General features: G+C 41.3%; 1 pseudogene; it reads right to left on the bottom strand.

The window, feature by feature from the left end:
- Positions 1–1,214: 1,214 nt before the first annotated feature.
- LOC123089966 (telomerase Cajal body protein 1-like) lies at positions 1,215–4,985 on the bottom strand (annotated as a pseudogene).
- Between the last annotated feature and the right edge of the window lie 10,253 nt (positions 4,986–15,238).

Below are 15,238 nucleotides of genomic sequence, written 5' to 3'. Positions count from 1 at the left end.
AGAAATTGTATTGATTTTTTTAGTTTAAGATTTGTCTTAATCTGACCAATTAGATGAACACATTCTTTTTTAATTGCTATCAGAATTGAGAGATCCAGCAAAGATATATGTCAAATTGTTTATTGTCTAGCTATTGGTTTCTATTGATATTCATGTCAAATCTCTATTGATGATCATTTTTGTTGTGATTTAAGCAAGATAGTGAACGCTAGGTGAAATGTCTAGCTAGTGGAACACCAACCGCTGTTTACATCGGCGTACAAAAACAATTACATATTTAAGTTGTTGTCCTTTAGTGCTACCTTTGTTAGGCTTCGGAGTTCTGTCGGTGGGGTTTTTCTACTAATAGGTTTGTGGTAGCATTTCGAGATGTCGGTTGTCATGAGATCATATGTTGGTCGTGTTTTTTCGACCTATTAATTATGTCTTCATGTTTTGCAGCAATTAAGGCATGGACGTGTGCATCCAAAGATGGGGATGCTAGGAGGCTAGTCCTTCATTTTTTCGGAAAAAAGAGAGTACAACAGCTAAACAAGAACAAAGAAAACTGAAATCTCAAAGGTCAAAAGTCGTTGCTGCATGCCATCGCATTGGATAATAAATTTTACATGAAGGTTACCTTTTGCAGATAATCTATATATGGAGTTAGCTTATAAAACATTTGATTTTCTGCATTTTTTTATTGACATAAAGATCTCCACAATTCAACGACTGACTCTACCTTTAGGGAACTTTCTATCTTACTGTCCAGCTATAAAAATACGATTTTGCTAAATTTTAGTTGCCTCATAATTTTGAAAATATTGATCCCTAGAATTGCACTTGACTAAGCCTGAATTGTGATCTTTGAAAGTGTGCCATTTTAGCAAAATGTTAACGTCATTTTTGTTCTACAAGTTGTGCTGGTTGGGGCTGAGAACATGATAGTTGGTGTTCTAGTTAATGTGTTGCAGTTATGCTCGAGTTGTGGGTGTTCTGTAAACACAAAGTACAAGTATTGCGGCCATGGAACTTGAAAAAAACCAAATTCATAATGTATACACAAGATCATAGGTGGGCCATGGGCATATGGGAAGTCAGAGCAAACAAAGTTCCCAGCGAAAACTTGCAAATGACAGGACATTGGTAAATAAGACTTTGCATTGAATGGGGGCCTAATCGACCAACATACAAGGTGTTTATACACGCAAATCCCATCAGTACATGCCATAATAAAAAAAAACTGCATCCCATCGGTACTATCATGGTTCACCAGCTTGTTACCCAGCCCGGCAAAGTTGTGTGCCTGGAACAGGATAAGCCGGCGAATTCTCTGATAACTCATCGGTACAGTGTGCATTTTAGTGGTCTGCATCCAGTTCTTGCTCACCCACGGCTATAGCCCGATCTCATTACACCATGCACTTCCAGCATCTGCTGTCCAAAATGTTCACCTGTCCCACCACAGCTTAGGGTTTAATGTTGTTTCAAGATTCTTGTGAGCAAGAAAACTTCCAGACAGAGCAGCAATTCTCATCACCTAAATGTGCAAAATAAATAATAAAGTGTGAGAACCTGCCATTCAAGCAAAATAAACACATTACAAATGCTTGAAGTCTAGAACATTGACACACACCTGCCAAACTCGATTCCTCTTCGAATTCATCTTGCATACCAAATCTTCTGTGCCCAGACGATGTTGTAGCAAGAGGAAGGAGAAACCGTTGACAGTATCTAAGATCAAGGAGATAAAAAGATCATATGGGTTGTACTATAAAAGAATTGCATATATGTTATGTAAACTTCCCTATAGACAAAAATTTAGAAACACATACCAGCAGCTGCTTGGAAGCCTGTCACCCATTGGCCACCTTGAAGGTCATAAATATGGACCATGCCGTCCTGTCGAAGCACAAAAATCATGTTTCAAAGGTTCAAGGTTTGGAAGAAGAACAAGAATGAACGGAAAACATGAGAAGCAAACCTGCCCACCAGTGGCAAGATGCTTGCCACATGGCTCAATATCAAATTGTACTCTTTGATTAGTAGTATCACACGATCTGTACAACCTAATGAAGGGATTCCACACACACAAAATGGGAAGAGTTTGACAAAAGTCAGAAGAATATGATTCCTATAAAATAAGACAGATTAACCTATCAATCCCACTATCCAAATCCAACAAACTAACTGTACTTGTTCAAAAACGCTGGCAGCTCCCTCACTTGCGGCTCGCCCTCCTCCAATGCATAGGTTTTTTTTTTGAGCGATCTCCAATGCGTAGCTAAATCCAAGTCAACGCATGTATACATCAGGTGTGCAATTACGAGATATTTTTTCTTTTGTTTATATTTTTTTAAACGTAAAATTACTTAAACAAAGCCCTGAATTTGAAGAAAAAAATTAACACATATTCAAAAAAGTTCAAACATATATATTTTGCAAAAAATGTTAATCATGCATTTGAAAAAATGTTAAACATGTATGTAAAGCTGTTTCTGATGTATACAAAAAAATGTATAGCCTAGATGAAAAAAGTAGACATCAAACAATATATTTGAAAAAAATGTTTATCGTGTAATTAAAAAATGTTAATGCAATAAAAACTGTTGGGATAGTCTAAAAAATCTTCACATCATTCAAAAATATATTCCAACATGTATTTGAAAAAAATTCTATTCAAACAAAAATTGCAAAAACATGTGTTTGAAGAAAAATGTCAATCATGTAAGGGAATTTTTTTTAATATGCATAAAAAATATTTCAAGTGTATATGAAACATGTAAAATGTATATGAAAAAAGTAGACATCAGAACATACGTTACAAAGACCTGTTAAACATGCATTTGAAAAATGTTAAAATTATATAAAAAATGGTTGATATGTACTAAACAAATGTACAAAATATGTATTAAAAAAGTAGAAATGATAAAATATATTTGAAACATGTATTTTTAAAATGATAAATTTGTATATTTTTTTTCATAGGTATGCATAAGGTGTAAAAAAATTATACATGCGTTAAAAACAGTAGACATCAAAATATATATTTAAAAATATTAATCTGTATTTAAAAAAAATTAAACATGTATAGATAAATTTCCATGATGTATACCAAAAGTATACAATATGTATTAAAAATATAACCATGTGTCGAAAGAAGAAGGGGAAAACGAAAAAAACGGTGAAAACCGAAGAAACTGAATAAAGAAACACCTAAAAAATGAAGAAAACAAAAAGACGAAGAAAAATGTTAAAATCGATCAGAAAACAAAAAACTAACAAAAAACAAAACCAGAGAAATCAGGGAAGAAACGAAGAAAGAAAAGCACAAAAACCGCTGAAGAAATAAAGAAAAAACAAGAAAACCAAAGAACACCGGGGAAAACATGTAATAAAAAGGAAAGAAAAACCAAGAAATACCAGACTAGTCTAGTTTCAGCCACCATATAGTGACCCAACTAACAAGCGCATGTCTAAATATATGGTGAATGGTTTTCAATAAAGTGAACATTTTTGTCATGTACGGTGAACATTTTGAAAATATGCTTTGAACCTTTTGTAAAATACAGAGAACAATTTTTAGGTGTACGCTGAGCATTTTCAAAATGCATATTGAACTTCTTTGTAGAATATGTTGAAAGATTGTTTTAGCATACAATGAACATTTTATGGTGCACATGATTTTTTTAATATACAGTGTATGTTTTGTTAATATACAGTTTTTTATAACACATGGTGAACTTTTTGTATAATATAAAAAATAAAATAAAAAATGAAAGGAAAAGGAAACGATAAAAAGAGAAACCGAAGAAACAGCCAATCCGACAAGGGGTTTTCCTAGGAATATATAGCAAACGTTTGGTCAATCAGCTGCTAATACTGTAAAACTAGAAATAGTTCAAGTTCCTTTAATTGTGAAACCATATCTTCTTATTGGTTGTAGCCATAAATGAAATCTGATATCAATTTGGTGAACTGCGTATGAGGAAGTACTTGCTACTCACATGTTGGGAGTATTTTTCGCAGCAGTACAGTACATGCTTTCTCAAGGAAAAAGGTCACATCATACATTTATTATAAGTTTTAACCTTTCTTTTATGCAGCGTTACATGCATCAGTTACATTTGGTCTGAATACCATTCTGCACTATCACCAACTCTGCACTACATTTCAGAAATTGTATTGATTCCCTTTTGAGTTTAAGATTTGGCTTAACCTGACCAACTAGATGAACCCGTTCTTTTTAATTTCTATTAGAATTCAGAGATCCAGCAAAAAATATATGTCAAATTGTTTATTGTCTAACTATTGATTTCTATTGATATTCATGTCAAATCTCTATTGATGTTCATATCAAACCTTGACAGAATATTCCTTGCTGTGATTTAAGCATGATAGTGAAGGCCAAGTCAAATGTCGAGCTAGTGGAACACCAACCGTTGTCTACGGTTTGTGTGTACGGGTTTGAAGCAGCCGGCCATGAATATTTTTACCCAACATGGGTGGCGACATAGTCCACGGAAAGGCCCCCCATCTTGTCACCTAGCTAAATAATCCAATCAAATAAGCTATAATCATGTTGCTTGTTCTGTACTGGTTTTTTCTTTTTTCATTTTTTTAGAAAAGGAGGTTGAGACCTCCGGCCTCTGCATCAATTGATGCATACGGCCATCTTTATTACTTATTCAGCAAAGGACTGACCAAAACATACGTCAGGTCACCCGAAGCCACCATTCACACCTACAAACGCGATAATGTGGAGTGCTCTCACTCCTCATATCTAAAACCGGTGTCATTGCCGATTCATCCACATAACGTATCGGAACCAACAGCCGGTGCAGCAGACCTAAAGCGTACACCACACGCACACGTTTTACAAGCTGCCATCATCATCAAACCACTGACCCGTCTTCAGGAGAGAGATCCGCATCATCCTTGCCAGTCCGGCCATCCGTCGACGCCACTACGGCGCCCAACGGCTCCACCTCCATGCGCTCGTCCATCCAGACGCGAAGACTCTGGAAGATCTGTCGTGCGTAGCACCTGCTGAACAGGCGTGACAAAGCGTAGCACCTGTCGGCCAGGCATGACTTGACATCACCATCGAAGCTCCATGCAAGACGAAGACGCTCCACCTCCTGCCTCTATCTTCCAACGCTGCTCCACAAACGATGCTCCCAAGAGAGAAATGACACCGCAGTGATGCCATCGTCCGATCCGGAAAATCAGATCCTAGGGTTTCCCCTAGAGCAGCACGAGTGGGTCGACAGTAGTTACAGGACGATGCCTTCAACAAGGTAACGACACATAACGCCACCATCGTTCGGCGTCGGCTCGGTATTCAACGGCAACTATGTCTTCCCGACTCGCAGCCGAGACTAGATTACAGATCTCGAGATCCGATCACCCAGCTTCAGGCCGACCACCTTCGACGTAGGAGATGACCACCAACGCCATAATCCTCGTGATGCGATGCAGACCTGGGGTGCTTCAGCGAGCCATCACTGAACCCGATGAGATGCAACAGTTTGGGGACGTAAAGGCAGCCGGCTACCTAGACCCGAAGGTCCTAGATCGAGCCGGGGACGCACCCCGGCCGCCGCTGTCGTCATCTCCTACCAATCCCTCCGGCTGCAATAGAGCCCCCCGCCGCGCCCCGGCCGCCGCTGCCCGCCATCCTCGTGGCAAGGAGATCTAGGTCAGGTTGTCGCCACCTCAGATCTCGAGACACCAGAGGAGGTCCATCGCCGCCGCGCCACTGGGCCTTCGCCAGCGATGTTGCCGGCGGCGGTAGAGGGAGGGAGGTGTGTGGGGGGAGGGGGGCCGAGGAGAGGTTGGGTGGTGGCCGCCCGGTGCGGCCCGGCAGCGGCCGCACGAGGTCGGGGGGTGAAATTTTAGTATCTTGTTCTATACTGGTATATATGGTTGATTGCATGGCTTGTTCTACTAACTTGCTGCCATCTACTCGAATCTTCCAAGTCTTGTACAAACAGTTCCTCCTCTCCTCTGCTTATCTTCCAGATCGAGTCGAATCAGTCAAGAACTATTTCAATGTGTTTATGCCAAGTGATGGGCTCTGTTCTTGTAGGAAAGTGACCAAAATCCATTCCCAACCAATCAGGTAGAAACAGAATCTGATATTTCAGCGCATCGTGAATATGTTTCTGAATTGAAAGGGGATTTCTTGCTGCTCATGTATTGATCCATTGCATAATAAGGAAGTACCAGCAGCAAGAGTTGACAGGACAGAGAAGGAACAAGAATGGGAAGTAATAGACGTAGGAACATGACAGAGAAGAAATCAAGCATAGAAGGTCAGGATCAAGAGGAATAAGGGGAATATAAGTAACTGCAGATTTTAGGATCAAGGTATAGTTATCCATCTTAATCCACCGTGGTGATGTGCATGTATATCGTTTCGGGGAGAGGGATAACATGCAAAATTCAGAGAAGTCACGGTGAGAATTAGTAAGAGGAATATTAATCAAGCTTAGCTAAATAATCAAATCAAATAAGCTATAATCATGTTGCTTGTTCTGGCATGTATGGTTGATTGCATGGCTCGTGATTAAATCAAATTTAAATGAAGGGTTGATATAAGTATAGCAACCTTCATAGTAAGATCTCTCTTCATCGGATTTTAGGTAACAACTTAGGCCAACTCTAGTCGATCCCTAAAAGTCTATAAGGGAGTATAATTTTGGTTTTACTCCTCTATGCTGCATCTAGCCGAACTCCTAAAATCTATAAGGGAGTATTTTTTTTTACTATTCCACCGAAATCCATCCCCCCCCCCCCCCCCCCAAGCTGCCTAAATATATTTGACGCTTGCAAGGATGAGTAAAAGTTGTGCGCCTCTTTCTCCCGCCCTCACGGCAGTGTCCTTCCCGCCGCTGCCGCCCCCACGCATCGACGTCGCCACCGTTGACCGGCCCCATAACTGGAATGGATAGCCAAGAGCCTTCCGCCACCCCGCCGTCCAGCGCTACCGGCTTGTCGCCGTCGGAAAACACCCCCACACCACCGCTCGCGCTGAAAAAGAGGTTGGGGATGAAAAAGCTCCACCAGCCACAAGCACCGGCTCCAACCGTGATAAAGGCCGCCGGGGTGGCGATTGTGATGAGGACACCACAACCATCGACAAGTCTCCAACAATTGTAGGTCCAATTATAAGAAGTCGGGCCAAACTAATAAGTGACCAGGTGAACGCTAACTTAAGTTTACCTTATAACCTTGATGACACAACTATGCTTTCATCCCCATTGTTGTTGGTTGAACTTATATATCACATGGAAGAAATCCAACAACCTATGAGCTCTTGGAGCAACCGGTTTGGAGGAACAAGTTTGAAGAAGACAAGTTTCAAGTGAAGCTGATGCTGTCAGATTTTACCTCTGATGTTTCGTTGTGTCACACCCATGTGGTTGATAGATGGGGCTATAGGGGTACATAACCCGAAGCTCCATCAAATTATCTTTCCAATGCAAAAAACCTCACATCATTTGGAGTTGTGAGTCAAAAGTACTAGTCATTCTCGTGGAAGGTGTCCAGGCTGTCAGGGCTTCGCGAATTTTCGATGAGCTCTCCCACAACTCCCAAAGTTGACTGCTTATTTTCTCAAGGAAGCCATGCAAACCTGCTTACTTTTGAAATCATTTTCACACCTAGCTAAGGAGGGTTGTCCCTGCTATAAAACCCCATCTCCCCCATCCTCTAAAACACCTTTTGTCAAAACCGTTCAGCTACAAGCTTATGTAGTAAGACTGCTAGAGAGATCCGAGAGATCTTGCTACCATTGCTCTTGTGAGTTCATTCGGATTCGCGAGAAGGAGCCTTTGGTTCCCCCTAGTTCGTGCTCTACGGTTCCGGCCGTTTTGTGTGGATTAGTCCCGGTTTGTGGTTCTACGGTTGTTTGGATAGCGGGTTGGAGTTCTTGTAGCTTCGGTCAGCCATCCCCAACGTACGGGTTGCATCCAATCTTGCCAGGTATAAATCTAGTTATCCCCAGCTACTTGCAGCTAGCTATCCCTCCCGATTCGATCCTACGACGTGAATATCAGGCCACCCTCAGGCGTGAACTCGTTCATCGGCTTCTCACCTATCATCTGGCATCAGAGATTTCGTTGACACGATAGGATCTGTTATCCAAGTTTACCTTGCTATCATCCCTTTAGATCGAGTGTTTTTCATGCTATATTTTCTGTCGTAGAAGTCCAAAGCCCCACCAAAAATAAATCCAAACCTCTTGTTGGTGCTAAGATCTTGTTGTTGCATACCTTGCATGTTCTTCATCTTTTAGATATGCACCAAGTTCATCCTTGTAGTTGCTTTCAGATTTGGTTGTTGTGCTTTAGAAAAAGAGAGAAGAAAAGAGAGTGGCAAAAAAAATCAAAGAGAAAAAAAAGAGTGGCAAAAAAGAGAGTCAAGAGAGAGAAAAAAGAAAGTGTTGTGTAAGATCCAAAAGTTTCAACTTGGTAAGAAAATTTCAGAAGCTTGTATGTTGTGTGTTTTTCAATCTTGGTGCAAAGGTGCAGCAGATCTATCCCCATACTTTCTTGGTTTGCATCAACTTGATTTCACCACAAGCCCCTTTTGTTTAACCCAACGAGCTCCACCAAAATCCGAAGCTAGTTCTTTGATCCCTATCTTTCAATCGCTTTAACACATCAGGGAGAAGCACAATTGATGCAAACTCATAAGAACTTTGGTGAGTAAGAGGTGAGGTTGTGTGATTCCACAAATTTATCCTATTCCACTTTTGGCCTTACTAACATGGCAGGATCTAGATCAAGTGTTCATGGAGAAAACCATGGGGAAGAAGATGCCCCGGTCACACGTGCTGATTTTCAGGAATTACGGAACATGGTTCGAGACCTTGGAAATGTTTCATGAGCGACCTCCAGCAGGTGGCGATAGGGTTTGACACCGACAACACCCTATTGACCCACTTGAGGAAGTTGGGGGTGAGAATTCCGTGCATGCTGTTGTTGACGGTGCCTTGGAGGATGATAACAACTATGGTGGACATGTGGCTGCTCCTTGTGGGCGTGGTGCTGCTGCTCATGGAGGGCAGCAAGGAGGACAACTTCGAGGACGAGGCCATGGTCCTCGTGGGCATGACTATGACCCTCATGAGTGTGTTGCTCATGGTTATGGAGATGATTTTGATGATTATGATGGTGTCCCATACTATGGGCGTCATGCAGAATATCATGACCGAGTCGGTCGATATGACATAGCAAGAATCAAGTTGCACGTCCCAAAGTTCACAGGAAGGGAAGACCCCGATGCATATTTTGATTGGGAAGAGCAGTGTGATCAGATTTTTCATATCCATAACCTTGCTGATCCAAAGAGAGTAAACCTTGCTTGTGTTGAGTTTTCTGGTTATGCACTCACTTGGTGGAATCAACTACAAGAAAATCAGCTGCTGCTAGGCCGTGACCACATTGACACTTGGGAAGAGATGAAACAAGCCATGAGGCGAAGGTTTGTTCCTTCACAATATCAAAGAGATCTCCAAAATAGATTGCAGCGCCTCAGCCAAGGTACACACACAGTGGATGAGTACTATAAAGAGATGGAATTATTGCTTGTTCGTGCTCGCATTCATGAAGATGAGAAGTCAAAGATGACAAAATTTCTGCATGGTCACAACAATGAAATTTCTGATTTAGTGGAGATGTTTCCCTATAACACTCTACAAGATATTCTGGAGCAAGCAAAGAACACGGAGAGGAAGGTGCAGCGGAGTGTTCATGGACGAATATCTCATAACCGCACCACTACACCATGGCAAAAGTCGTAGCCGAGTGCCTCTCAGTTTCAGCATGCTTCACATCCTACTGCCACCCGGCGAACAACGACATCATCAGCATCGTCACCAGCTCATAGGAATGTTGACAAGCGTGCTCCTTCTGCTACTGGGAGTACCTCTAACCCCACGGCTGTACCATCATCTTGAAGCCGAGATATTGAGTGTTGGAAGTGCAAAGGGCATGGTCACATTTCTTCCGGATGTCGAAACAAGAGAGTTCTATTTATCAATGAACAAGGTGAATGGGAATCTGAGAGTGAACATGAAGATAGTGGAGCACCGAGTGATCATGAGGATGAAGATGATGAGAAGAGTGCTTGTGATATTAAGACCGACATGGGAGATTCCTTTGTTTCCCGTCGTGTGCTTAGTGTCAATGCAGCTAGAGAAGAGAAAGGGCAGCGCCATAATATTTTTCATACCCGTGGCACCATCAAGGACAAGGTTTGTAGAATTATTGTTGACAATGGAAGCTGCAACAACATTGCAAGTTCAGATTTGGTAGAGAAATTGGGACTGAAACAAAGAAGGCACCCAAGTCCATATAAGATGCAATGGCTCAATGATTGTGGTACACTTCGAGTAAGCAACATAGTCACCGTTCAGTTTTCCATTGGGAAGTACCGAGATCAAGTGGAATGTGACGTGGTGACAATGCAAGCATGCCAATTGTTGTTGGGAAGACCTTGATTGTATGATCGTGATGTGCAAATCAGCGACCGTGCTAATCGTCTCTCATTCCAATACGAGGGAGAGCGCATATCTTTTCTCCCTTTGACACCCGAAGAAATATTGATGGATGATCTGAAACGAAAAGAAAGAGTGAGCAAGAAATACTTGAGTGACATCCACCAACAAAGTGAACGAGAGAATCCAAAGCCAAATAAAACCCCACAACTTAAATTGACCAAGACATGGGGAAAACATGGATTAGTTATGATGTCTAGGAAAAGGGACATGAGAGAGTTGAGGGAACTCAATTCTGTGTTCTTTGTACTTTTGTACAAGGACAACTATCTTTCTACTAATGAATTAACCTCCACCACTCCTAGTGTTGTTGTTGAAATTTTGCAGGGGTGTGAAGATGTGTTCCCCGAGGAGATCCCTCCGGAGCTGCCACCACAAAGATGCATTGAACACCAAATTGATTTGGTTCCAGGAGCCCCATTGCCGAACCGACCACCATACCACACAAATCTGGAGGAAACCAAGGAGATTCAGTGAAAAGTTGAAGGCCTACTAAACAAAAGTTATGTAAGGGAAAGTCTCTCTCCTTGTGCTGTACCCATTCTTTTAGTACCAAAAAAAGATGGATCTTCCTGAATGTGTTGTGATTGTAGGCCTATTAACAACATCACCATGAGGTATAGGCACCCAATACCTAGGCTTGATGATATGCTTGATGAACTTAGTGGTGCCACCATCTTTTCTAAAATTGACTTGCGAAGTGGTTACCACCAAATCAGAATGCGAGAGGGTGATGAATGGAAAATTGCTTTCAAAATCTGGTTTGTATGAGTGGTTAGTTATGCCATTTGGATTGACAAATGCACCTAGTACCTTCATGAGATTAATGAATCATGTGCTTAGAATGTTCATTGCAAGTTTGTGGTTGTTTACTTTGATGACATCCTTATTTATAGCAAAACTTTGGATGAACATGTTGAACACATCTGGTGTGTGCTTGCTGTCCTAAGAGAGGAGAGATTATATGCTAACAAGGAAAAGTTCACATTTTGCACAGACAAAGTTGTGTTTCTTGGCTTTGTTGTTTCAGGTAAAGGTGTGGAGGTAGATGAGGAGAAGGTCAAAGCCATACGTGAGTGGATGCCTCCACAAAATGTAAGCCAAGTACGAAGCTTTCTTGGCCTTGCTAGTTTCTACCGTCGGTTTGTGAAGGACTTCAGCACCATTGCTGCCCCAATGAATGAGCTAACCAAGAAAGATGTTCCCTTCAAGTGGTCAAATGCGCAAGAGAAGGCCTTCCAAGAGCTGAAAGAAAAATTGACGTCTACACCATTGCTTGCACTGCCCAACTTTGGTAAGACTTTTGAAATTGAATGTGATGAAAGTGGTGTGGGTATTGGAGCCGTACTAATGCAAGAAAGTAGGCCTATTGCATATTTTAGTGAGAAGCTAAGTGGTCCAACTCTAAATTATTCAGTTTATGACAAAGAATTATATGCACTTGTGAGATCTTTGGAAACATGGCAACACGATTTGTGTCCTAAAGAATTTGTGATACATTCTGACCATGAATCTTTAAAGAACCTTAGGGGTCAACAAAAGCTGAACCATAGACATGCAAAATGGAGTGAATTCATAGAATCTTTTCCCTATATTGTCAAGTATAAGAAAGGAAAATATAATGTTGTTGCCGATGCTTTGTCTAGACGCCATATTTTACTCTCACAACTTGATATTAAAATTCTTGGGTTGCAAAGCATTAAAGCACTATATGTCAATGACCCATATTTTGCTGAACCACACTCAAAGTGTAGTGAGGGAAAAGGTTGGGAAAAGTTTCACTTGCATGATGGATTCTTGTTTCGAGCTAACAAATTGTGCATCCCAGATTGCTCTGTTCGTTTGTTGCTTTTGCAGGAGGCTCATGCTGGTGGTCTCATGGGACATTTTGGAGCAAAGAAAACTGAGAATGTGCTAATTGACCATTTCTTTTGGCCAAGAATGAGGCGTGATGTTGAGCGCTATGTGCTACGTTGTGAGATCTGCCGCAAAGCTAAGTCACGTCTAAACCCTCATGGACTTTATACGCCTTTATCAATTCCTAGTACACCTTGGGAAGATATTTCTATGGATTTTGTTCTTGGATTAACGCGCACTAAGAGGGGGAGTGATTTAGTTTTTGTGGTGGTTGATAGGTTTAGCAAGATGGCTCATTTTATCCCGTGTCATAAGAGCGATGATGCTTCACACATTGCTGATTTGTTTTTCAGGGAAGTCGTGCGGCTACATGGAGTACCACGCACTATTGTTTCAAATTGTGACACCAAGTTTCTGAGCGATTTCTGGAAAACATTGTGGGCAAAGCTAGGAACAAAGTTTCTCTTTTCCACTAGCTGCCACCCACAAATGGATGGACAAACTGAAGTTGTCAACTGATACGTCTCCAATGTATCTACTTTTCCAAACACTTTTGCCCTTGTTTTGGACTCTAACTTGCATGATTTGAATGAAACTAACCCGGACTGATGCTGTTTTCAGCAGAACTGCAATGGTGTTGTTTATTGTGCAGAAAACAAAAGTTCTCGAAATGACCTGAAAATCCATGGAGATAACTTTTGGAAAATATAAAAAATACTGGCGAAAGAATCAAGGCCAGGGCCACACCCTGTCCACGAGGGTGGGGGGCGTGCCCCCTCCCCCTGGGCGCGCCCCCTGTCTCGTGGCCCCCCTGATGCTCCACCGACCTCAACTCCAACTCTATATATTCCATTTCACGGAGAAAAAAATCAGAGAGAAAGTTTCATCGCGTTTTATAATATGGAGCCGCCGCCAAGCCCTAATCTCTCTCGGGAGGGCTGCTCTAGAGTCCGTTCGGGGCTCCGGAGAGGGGGATTCGTCATCGTCGTCATCATCAACCATCCTCCATCACTAATTTCATGATGCTCACCGCCGTGCGTGAGTAATTCCATCGTAGGCTTGCTGGACGGTGATGGGTTGGATGAGATTTACCATGTAATCAAGTTAGTTTTGTTATGGTTTGATCCCTAGTATCCACTATGTTCTGAGATTGATGTTGTTATGACTTTGCTATGCTTAATGCTTGTCACTAGGGGCTGAGTGCCATGATTTCAGATCTGAACCTATTATGTTTTCATGAATATATGTGAGTTCTTGATCCTATCTTGCAAGTCTATAGTCACCTATTATGTGTTATGATCCGACAACCCCGAAGTGACAATAATCGGGATACTTCTCGGTGATGACAATAGTTTGAGGAGTTCATGTATTCACTATGTGTTAATGCTTTGGTCCGGTACTCTATTAAAAGGAGGCTTTAATTGCCCTTAGTTTCCACTAGGACCCCGCTGCCACGGGAGGGTAGGACAAAAGATGCCATGCAAGTTCTTTTCCATAAGCACGTATGACTATATTCGGAATCCATGCCTACATTACATTGATGAACTGGAGCTAGTTCTGTGTCACCCTAGGTTATAACTATTACATGAGGAATCACATCCGACATAATTATCCATCACTGATCCAATGCCTACGATCTTTTCACATATTGTGCTTCGCTTATTTACTTTTCCGTTGCTACTATTACAATCACTACAAAACTGCTATCATTAATTTTTCCACCGTTACCATTACTATCATACTACTTTGCTACTAAATACTTTGCTGCAGATACTAAGTTATCCTTTTTTTGCGACCAGATACTAAGTTATCCAGGTGTGGTTGAATTGACAACTCAACTGCTAATACTTGAGAATATTCTTTGGCTCCCCTTGTGTCGAATCAATAAATTTGGGTTGAATACTCTACCCTCGAAAGCTGTTGCGATCCCCTATACTTGTGGGTTATCAAGACTAATTTCTGGCGCTGTTGCCCGGGAGCATAGCTCTATTCTTTGAGTCACTTGGGATTTATATCTGCTGATCACTATGAAGAACTTGAAAGACACAAGAACTAAGATTTTCCCTCAACTACGAGGGGAGGTAAGGAACTGCCATCTAGCTCTGCACTAGATTCTCCTTCTGTTATGAGTAAGCTTGCGACACCTAAACTTGCTACTGCTATGAATTCTGATGTGTCACATGTTATTGATGATGCCACTTCTGCTATGCATGATACTTATGATGAAACTACTTCTATGCTTGATACTACTGTGCCATTAGGTGAATATCTTGATGAACAACTTGCTAGGGTTAGAGAGAATGAATTTACTGAAGATGAAATTATTGATGATAGTGATGATGAAGGTTCTCCCCCTAATTATGAATTGACTGTTGTTCCAGAGGGTTATGTTATGGATGAAGAAGTTGCTAGAGCTATTTTTGCTTGCAATGATAGATATGATCTTAAGAAGTTATTAGCTAAATGGAAGCAACAATCTCTTAATGCTAGAATGAAACATGACCCCGCTTTTGCTACTTCACCTATCTGTGTTACTGATAAGGATTATGAATTCTCCGTTGATCCTGAAATAATTACTTTGGTTGAATCCGATCCTTTTTATGGCTATGAATCTGAAACTGTTGTGGCACATCTTACCAAGTTGAATGATATAGCCACCCCGTTTACTAATGATGAGAAGTCTCGCTATTATTATATCCTTAAGATATTTCCATTCTCATTAAAGGGTGATACTAAAACTTGGTTTAATTCTCTTGATCCTGGTTGTGTGCGTAGTCCCCATGATATGATTTATTACTTCTCTGCTAAATATTTCCCTGCTCATAAGAAACAAGC

Source organism: Triticum aestivum, chromosome 4B (genome assembly GCF_018294505.1).
Source record: "Triticum aestivum cultivar Chinese Spring chromosome 4B, IWGSC CS RefSeq v2.1, whole genome shotgun sequence".
Classification (NCBI taxonomy): Eukaryota; Viridiplantae; Streptophyta; class Magnoliopsida; order Poales; family Poaceae; genus Triticum; species Triticum aestivum.
Note: the sequence above shows the minus strand (reverse complement) of the source record. Positions and strands in the feature narration are given on the sequence as shown.